The sequence below is a fragment of the Arachis stenosperma genome, chromosome 4, assembly GCF_014773155.1.
Source record: "Arachis stenosperma cultivar V10309 chromosome 4, arast.V10309.gnm1.PFL2, whole genome shotgun sequence".
NCBI lineage: Eukaryota > Viridiplantae > Streptophyta > Magnoliopsida > Fabales > Fabaceae > Arachis > Arachis stenosperma.
Genome location: NC_080380.1, coordinates 13675068 through 13685322, shown reverse-complemented (window position 1 = coordinate 13685322; position 10255 = coordinate 13675068).

The window sequence follows — 10255 nt, the reverse complement described above, 5'->3', positions numbered from 1 at the left end:
AAATATAATGGCATTTTAAACATAAGGCTATGTATAAGAGTTATTACTTTTGATTTTCAATACTAAAAATCATATATTTTGTTTAGTACTTTATTTAAGAGTTATATAATATTTTTGTTATTTTGAAATTTTAATAAAAAAAAGTATTCGTTTAACGGGATAAAAAAATATTACTTTTACCCAGTAAAAAGGGCAATTTATTGTAACTGCCATTTTAAACATGAAACGCCATTTTAACCTTGTAAAAATGGCGGTTTTAAACGTTGTTTTAACCAATAAAAATGCTAATATCAGGGTAAAAACTGCGGTTCAAAAATATCGTTTTAACCAATCAAAAATGCCACTTTAACCTGGTAAAAATGACGGTTTTAAACATCGTTTTAACCAACTAAAATGCCACTCTATCAGGGTAAAAATGGTGGTTTATAAATGCCATTTTAATCAACCAAAAATGTCGTTTTCACCCTGGAAATAATGGCGGTTTGAACCGCCATTTTAACCAACCAAAAAATGCCATTTTATTTGGAAATAATGGATGTTTGAACCTCCATTTTAACCTATCCAAAAACCATCGTTTTAATCAAGAGAATTGTTGCAGTTTTCTGAAACTACTGTAATAACCAGAATGGCATCCAGAATTATGTCACTTTTTAAAACTGCCATTCTTGGTAATAATGGCTGTTCAAATCGCCGTAAATACCTAAAAAACCTGCCATTTTAACTAGATTTTTTTGTAGTGTGTGGAGCCCTCGTAGTCATGGTTGTATGGAGAATATTATAGCTTCAAATGACATCTTGCAGCATTGCTTAATATGGAGTGTAATTGTGCAATATGATAAGTGCCCTCAACTATTATATCATCTTCATCCATATCTTCAGTTGGACCAGCAATATGATAAGTGCCCTCAAATTCTTCTTTATATGTTTTATATTTATTTATTTTTTAAAAAAATATTATATTTATTATTTTTAAAATATTTTATATTAAAATATATTTATGTATGTACATATTAATATATTCTATATTTATAAAATCTATCAATATTTTTTATAATATCCTTTGATATGATGTTCATTTAATAAAATATAATAGTTCATTTTTGATAGACGATCCGTCTAAAATTAGTTCAAATATTTTGAGCTTATTTGATACACCACAAAATTTAAAACATTAAATTAGGTTCATAAAAGATCTAATAATTTATATTTAATCTATAAATAATTTATTAAATTTATAAATAACTACTTATTAAAATTTACACTAAAAGATAACAAGTCTTTCACTATTTTAAATTTGCCTCAATAATAAAATTGGACTGTTCCAACAATCAAGTCCTAATTTTAGCTCAGCCTTAGTTATCAACTATATATAGTGATCCTATTCATGATCAGATCTTAGTAAATGAAAGTTTCTTCACATTGTTGTTTGGTATCTAGATTAAGCTTTAATCAAATTGCTGATTTCTAATGGTAACGAATTGTAGAAATTAGCGCACGCTTCAACTAGGTTGTCCAGGATAAGTGTGTTACAGTTGAGCCTCCTAATGATCCTGCATTTGGGTATAACAAAACGGTGTTGTTGTTGCATTGTTATTATCCAGCTTGTCCTTTTGAACATGGTGATTTCTCTGGTAGTTGGTCTTCTCAAATAATTGAAGTAGTTCAAGATGTGCAGCCTCCTCCAACACGCAAGAAAGATTCTGTCTTATGGGTACTAAGCTAGTTGCATATAGAATATTCATTCAATCCTAAGATACCACCTAAGGTCACTACAAGAAAAACACTGAGAGCCGTCGAATTTACCATCGGATTTGGCGATGGGCATTAGCGGCGAGTTTTTCGTCAAATTTACCATCGGAATTGACAATAAATTCGTCACCCTAAAATATTATCGTCGGAGTTGATGTTCCGACGGTAATGTCGACGACAAAAATTGGAGGGAAAAAAATTTGGCGCACCAGCTACCATCGGATTTACCGGCGAGTAAATCCGATGTTAAACCTTGTTTAGTGAAACACTGCATTTTGGTTACACGCACCACGTTACCGTTAGATTAATCTGATGGTAAATTCAACGGTAATTGTGCCCTAAATTCGAATCGCGAACCCGCTTCCCCTTTATTTCGAAATTGGTTTCTATCTCTAATCTCTCACCTTCTCTCTCTCTCTCTCTCTCTCTCTCTCTCTCTCTCTCTCTCTAACCTCTCAGTCTTTCTCTAGCCTCGTGCCATCGTTGCTGGAACTGCCGTTGCTGCCCTACCTTGCCGCCGCTGCTCAAAACGCCCCATTCTCTGTTCTCTGTTCTCGCCGTTATTTCCCTACTGTCGCTGGAAATGCCGTCGCCGCTGCTCGAACCGCCCATTTTATTTCTAGATTTTCTCTCTTCTCTCTTCTAATTAGTTTAATTATATTAATTTCTGTTTTAGTTTATTTTAGGTGGTTAGAGGTTTTCATTAAATCTATTTTTCACGCTATTTATTTTTTGTTTTGTTAATCTTAATTTCATTTAGTCAGTTGATTTTTAGTACATAGTTTATGTAGATTAATTGTTGTTGTAAATTGATTTTTGGTGGTGAGGTTAGGATAATTTAATTAGATTGATAGGTTCTGATCTCTACTCAATGTCTTTGGAATTATTATCTGACATTGCTGATTCTTATTGCTGAGATTATTTGAATTGGTCTGAATCATTAATTCTGCATTTTACTGTAAATTTAGCTGAAGCATTGCTGCTGAATTTGTTTGAGTAATGCTTAACTATTTTGATGAAACGTTGGTTACTGTTGCTTTGTTAGAAAATTACTATTTTTATGCTTATTTTGCTAATTCATATTGCCGCTGGAAGTGCTGGTTTATGCTAATTAATTATAGCATTATGCCATATGCATTGCTAGTGATGTTTCATCATGTTATTTTGTTCTTTTTTGTGTTTGCATAGGAAAATTTTTTGGATTGTTAGAATGCTTTGAAAGTTAGAATGTTTTGAAAATTTGTTAACAAAGTTAGAATGCTATGAAAGTTAGAATACTTTGAAAAGAAAATAAGATAGAATAAAGTTAAAATGGTTTGAAACTCTAATTTAATTATTTTGAAACTAAAACACTATGTAATTTCCTTTTTTTATTTACTAAACTATACCACTTTTCAAATTATTTGTTATTTCTTGAGTTTCTTCTTATGTTATTATTGGTTGGTGTTTGTTATGTTATTAATGTATTCGTTGTACAGACATGATGACAGGAAGTAGAGGAAGGTCGAGTGAGACACGTGGTCATAGCAGAGGGCGGGCTTCCACCAAATGCCCTAGGGTTGCCTTATCATCGCCCACTATCCTAGCTACCCCGTCGACCCCTGTGACGTCACAGGCAGGTCCATCAGACTAGTAATTTATCATGGTCCCAAACCCGAACTGGGTGCCTCCTTCTACTACGCCCCCTGCAGATGCAGCGACGATGTCGACAGAGCCTGCTGTGGGTGATACCTCCAATGCCCCCGAGCAGGATGCCCCTCCACCATCGCCCGTCAACTAGTTGAGGAGTTGGCCCGACGGCATGCATTCATGAGTTTAATTTTTTTAATATTAAGTTTGTTTATCTTAACTTTGTTTATGCTAAGTTTGTTTATCTTATTTGATTGTTAATGTGCGGTTTGTTCTCTGACAGGTTTGCACCGAACCCCAATGCTTGCACACATTAGATATCTGAGGTTATTAAATCCATGTACGACCATCCGTGGCCGATCTACATGCAGATCCCGGCTAAGACTAGAGAGCAATGGTTTCAGAAATGGGCGGTAAGAACCCAATTTGGTTAGAATTAATTTACTGGATTTGAACGGTATTTTATTACAATAAAATAATGTTGGTGAATCACTTTGTGCAGTTGAAATTCACATGGGATGTAGAGCATATATAACCTCATGATACGGAAGATCTATGACTACCGGACAACCAAACGTTTTCAGAAGATGATGAGCGATGTTCGTCAGGGAAAAGACTACCTAACCTCATGGATCCGTCCAAACATCAAGCGGGATCTGGAGGCTCATTTTAGAGATAATGAGGGGTTCAAGCGTCACCGTCTGACAAACATCACCAATAGGACAACTTCGCCCAGGTGGTCGAGGTATACGAGTGGGTCGGCGACCTTCATGAAGACGAAGATGAGACTGCTAAGAATTTTGGCATTTTTTTTTGTTATAGTAGTCACTTGAATTAGTTAGTAGAGTTTAGGGTGTTTAATTTCCTTTTTCATTATCAACTTACTTAAGTAGTTAGTAGAGTTTAGAGTGTTTAATTTTAGGTTTTTATGGATTTAGGTGGTCAGGATAAGTTAGAATAGGTTAGATAGGCTCTGAGATTGCTGGAAAATGTTGAATTATTTAACTATTTGCTAATTCCTGTTGCTGAAATTAATTGGAAAATGCTTGACTGTGAAAATAATGATGTTAATTTAGTTTGGATGTAACCCTTCAAGGGTGGCTAAATCCGAATTTCGGAAAGACTCTGTCAAAATTTTTATAAGATTTTTAATGAAATAAAAAAATTAAAATTATGTTTTCAAAATTAGAATTAAGATTTCCTGCTTCATATATATTGTCTATCATTGTTTAATTTGTTCATTTATTTTATTATTTGGTTGATATATTAATTTGTAGTATAAGTCGTTGGATCGTGAGGCAACACTGGCAGATACCTCCAAGTATACCCATATTTTGAAAGTAAACAAGGAGAGATTTGCTGATGAGCGGTCAGTGACACATTATATGAGTTTAAATTAACCCTAAATTTTAGCTTTATTTGGTTTAAAGTTAATTATTTAACTATTATCCTAATCACAACTAACGTGTGTGCCGCAGGAGGAGTATCAGCAGAGGTTGGAGGCCGCGACCCAGTAATCTCAGCTACCGAGTGGAGCCGACAAAGCCATCTCTGATACCTCAGTCGTGGATTACAACAGGATTTGGTGAGAGACCGCCTCTGAACCCTACAAGAATCACCGCTACGGGCTGGGATTGTTCTTCGCTAGTGGCGTCTGCTCCTTCGCGTTGGTGGCTACCTGCCCTTGCCACCAGTGTTGCTGATCCCCAAGAAGTTATCGACCTGAGGGAGGAGGTACAAAAGCTAAGATAGGAGCTTCACCTGCAACAGGAGCAGTCTGAGCAAAGGTATCGAGAGATTCTTGCACGTGTTGCCGCTAGCTCAGATCTAACGGAGAAGCTAGAGCAGCTCGATCAGTTGTGACAGCAAATGGAGGAGTACAGCCAGTAGATGCGCACTGGAGGCAGCGGCGTTGCTGGTTCCAACAGCAACGCTACTGGTAGGGCACTAACGACAGCACCTACTCCGCCGCCTCAGCAGAAAGACCATGACATCGCCGCCACCGATGATTATCAAGATCTATAGAGGTTAGGATTTTATGCATTTTTGTTAGTTTATGGTACGTTATTCTACTTCCATGACATTTTATTGTATTCTTACCATTTATTTTTAATAAAATAACTTGTTATTTTCTGCTAATTTTAGATTTCTGAAACAATTTCGTTAACAAGTGTTTTAATTTGATTTTACTGTTAGTTGTGGCTAAACAATGCCAGAAAAAAATAAAAAATAAAAAACCTACCGGCAGATGTACCATCGAATTAATCATCAACTTAGGCTCGATAATCCATTGAAAGAACCGACGAAAAAATCCACCGATAATTTTTGTTAGACAAAAAAGTCCTCTGATAAAAATTTTTCTGTGCTGTTTATACTGTCAACTCAGTTTTTAGATTATTTAGTTGCTTAATAGTTGCGAAACATTATGGCAAATTCATCAAATAGCATTATTCCAGCAGAATGTTTCCTTCACATTTCTTGGTATGACTTACATTGTTTAATAGAATAAGTTAATTATTAGTACTTGTTAGCCACCAATAATTTTTTCACTGTGCATGCTTCTTTTGTAGTTAGTACTTGTTTAATTGCTAGAAGCTTGCACCAAAGATGGATTAGTTGATGTAGATAGTAATTATTTAAAATTCATGTAATTAGATACTAGTTATTCAAGTGTCAAAGCTCAAAGCATAAAACTATTTTGTGCTAAAATTTGTTTCAACTTTCAACATTCCAACATATTAAAAGGGTTAGATTTCTCCATTTTGGACCAAAGAAAAATAAGAAAACAGAAGAAGTGCACTTTATATATAAACAAATAGTTTAATTTATTTATGTTTAAGTCAGTCAAACAATGACATCAGAAATTCCTCTATTGATTATGATTCTTGTTATTGCTGAAAGTTCTTGAAATCTAATTCCACTTTAGTGGATTTAAGTTGATCTGAATTGCTGGTTATTATTTTCTAGTTTTCATGATTATGATTCCTGATTCTTGTTTTCTAGATGAGTAAAGTATCGTTTTTATCTCCCAACGTTTGGGGTAAGTTCTAAAATTGTCCTTAACGTTTAAATCGTCCTATCTAAGTCCTTAAAGTTTCAAAATTGGCTCAATGTTGTTCTGCCGTTAGAGATCGGTTAATAGAATTGACAGTGAGACAAAATTGAGATGATTTTGAAACGTTAGGGACTTAAATAGGACGAAAATGTTGGACAAAAAATGATATTTAAAAATAAATTTTAATTTTATCCTTCAGTAATATCAATTTTTTACGTTATATAGTTATTCAATTATTTTTTAACTACATCTAAGTAAATTAAACTTAATCACATTACTTTTATTCTAAATAATTTTTTTTTATAATTTTACTCTTAAAGATTTTTACTCATCATGAAATATTTGTAAAATAAATAGTACATAAACTTGCGAAAAATAAAAAAATGATACATATATAATAAAGTATAAATTGTACTTTTTGTCTCTAATGTATCAAAATTCTTTAATGTTTAATAGTAAAAATCTTTAAAAGTAAACTTATAAAAAATAAATTTATTTATAATGAAAGTAATGTGATTAAGTGTAATTTACTTAGATGTGATTAAAAAAGAATTGAATAACTATGTACCGTAAAAAAATTGATATTATTAAAAGATCAAATTAAAATTTATTTCTATGTATCGTTTTTGTTCCCAACGTTTTCGTCCTATTTACGTCTCTAACGTTTCAAAATCGTCTCAATTTTTTCCCACCATCAATTTTGTTAATAGATCCCTAACGGCAGGACAACATTGAACCAATTTTAAAACGTTAGGGACTTAAATAGGATGATTTAAACATTAGGGACAACTTTAAGACTTACCTGAAATGTTGGGGACAAAAACGATACTTTACTCTTTCTAGATTTAATGATTAGGATTGATTCTTGTTTTTGGGTTGTTGTTAGGTTTTTGTCGAACCCGAACGCATGTACGCAGGAGATGACGAATGTCATAAAGCTGATGTACGACCAGTGTAAACCCCGGTTAATTAACGGCTAATTAATCCATAAATGAGAATTTATTCTAGAAAGTCCAAAATGTGATTTTTATGGCTAAATGTGATAGAGGAGATTGAGACGAGAATTTCGGTACCAATTTTATAGAATTCGGACCAAGATTGGACCGAACGGGCCAAATCGGGCCAACCGGACCCAAAGTGGGCCCTTGGCCCAACTAAACTAAACCCTAAAACCCTAGTTTTCAACACTCTCTCTCTCCTCATTTGTTACACACACGCGCTGAAAATTAGAAGAGAGGGGGAAGAGCACTCTCTCAAGTTCTATCTCTCCCTTGATCTTCAAACCACCATAACTTTCGATCTAGAGCTCCGATTGCCGCGCCGTTTGCGGCCACGCGTTCACCGTGAAGAGCTCTACAAAATCCATACAATTAATCTTGAGGTAAGCCACGTTTTGCTCTTCGAATTTCCAGCTTTGATTTCGAGTTTCATGAGCAAAATTGTTGAGATTTTGGTCTCTTTGATGTTATAGAACCCAACTCTCTTGAAGGAGAAGATTAATCTTGCCTCCTTGGACCTTGGATGTGGTAAGATTCTTAACCCTAGTGTAATTTCTTGTTCTATGATGTTTGGGTATTGAGATGTTGTGTATGGGTATGATGATTGTGGCTTAGGTTGTGTGTATGCGAATTTTGGGGCTTGATTGAGACTGGTGCACGAAGTTGTGAACAATACTTTTTCACAACTCAAATAATCCCCGGTAATGGCTCCAAGAACTTGGTGGCTCAATACCATGGCATTACACAACTTCGCACAACTAACCAGCAAGTGCACTGGGTCGTCCAAGTAATAAACCTTACGTGAGTAAGGGTCGATCCCACGGAGATTGTTAGTATTGAAGCAAGCTATGGTCATCTTGTAAATCTTAGTCAGGCAAACTCAGATGTATATGGTGATGAACGAAAATAACATAAAAGATAAGGATAGAGATACTTATGTAATTCATTGGTGTAAGAGCTTCAGACAAGTGTATAAAGATGCCTTCCCTTCCGTCTCTCTGCTTTCCTAATGCCTTCATCCAGCCCTTCTTACTCCTTTCCATGGCAAGCTCGTGTAAGGTTTCACTGTTGTCAGCAGCTACCTCCCATCCGCGCAGTGAAAGCTAATGCACACACTCTGTCACAGTGCTGCCAATCACCGGTTTGGTTCCCTCCCCTACTGGAATAGAATAACTCTTTTGCGTCTGTCACTAACGCCCAATAGGTTACAGGTTTGAAGCACGTCACAGTCATTCAATCATTGAATCCTACTCAGAATACCACAGACAAGGTTTAGACCTTCCGGATTCTCTTGAATGCCGCCATCAGGTCCTGCCTATACCACGAAGATTCCGAAGAATCCAAGAGATATTCACTAAGCCTCAGATGCTTGTAGAACAAGAATGGTTGTCAGTCACCTTGTTCATGGGTGAGAATGGTGATGGGCGTCAATCATCACCTTCATCATGTTGAAGAACAAGTGATATCTTGGATAAAGAACAAGCGGAATTGAATGGAAGAACAATAGTAATTGCATTAATACTCGAGGTACAGCAGAGCTCCACACCTTAATCTATGGTGTGTAGAAACTCCACCGTTGAAAATACATAAGCATAAGGTCTAGGCATGGCCGAATGGCCAGCCTCCCAATGATCTAAGATAGCATAAAACTCAAAGATAGCTACCAAGATGTGTTTTTTTACAATAGTAAAAGGTCCTACTTATAGAAAACTAGTACATAGATGAGTAAATGACATAAAAATCCACTTCCGGGCCCACTTGGTGTGTGCTTGGGCTGAGCAATGAAGAAATTTCGTGTAGAGACTCTCCTTGGAGTTAAACGCCAGCTTTAGTGCCAGTTTGGGCGTTTAACTCCCAATTAGGTGCCAGTTCCAGCGTTTAACGCTGGGATTTCTTGAGGTGACTTTGAACGCCGGTTTGGGCCATCAAATCTTGGGCAAAGTATGGACTATCATATATTGCTGGAAAGCCCAGGATGTCTACTTTCCAACGCCGTTGAGAGCGCGCCAATTGGGCTTCTGTAGCTCCAGAAAATCCGCTTCGAGTGCAGGGGGGTCAGAATCCAACAACATCTGCAGTCCTTTTGAGTCTCTGGATCAGATTTTTGCTCAGGTCCCTCAATTTCAGCCAGAAAATACCTGAAATCACAGAAAAACACACAAACTCATAGTAAAGTCCAGAAAAGTGAATTTTAACTAAAAACTAATAAAAATATACTAAAAACTAACTAGATCATATCAAAAACATACTAAAAACAATGCCAAAAAGCATACAAATTATCCGCTCATCACAACACCAAACTTAAATTGTTGCTTGTCCCCAAGCAACTGAAAATCAAATAAGATAAAAGGAAGAGAATATGCAATGAATTCCAAAAACATCTGTGAAGATCAGTATTAATTAGATGAGCGGGGCTTTTAACTTTTTGCCTCTGAACAGTTTTGGCATCTCAATCTATCCTTTGAAATTCAGAATGGTTGGCTTCTTTAGGAACTTAGAATCCAGATAGTGTTAATGATTCTCCTAGTAAAGTATGATGATTCTTGAACATAGCTATTTATTGAGTCTTGGCTGTGGCCCAAAGCACTCTGTCTTTCCAGTATTACCACCGGATACATACATGCCACAGACACATAATTGGGTGAACCTTTTCAGATTGTGACTTAGCTTTGCTAAAGTCCCCAATTAGAGGTGTCCAGGGTTCTTAAGCACACTCTTATTTGCCTTGGATCACAACTCTTTTTTTTTTTTTCGTTTTCTTTTTTTTCTTTTTTTTTCGGTTTTTTTTTTTTTTTTTTAATAGCAATGCTTTTCTTGCTTCAAG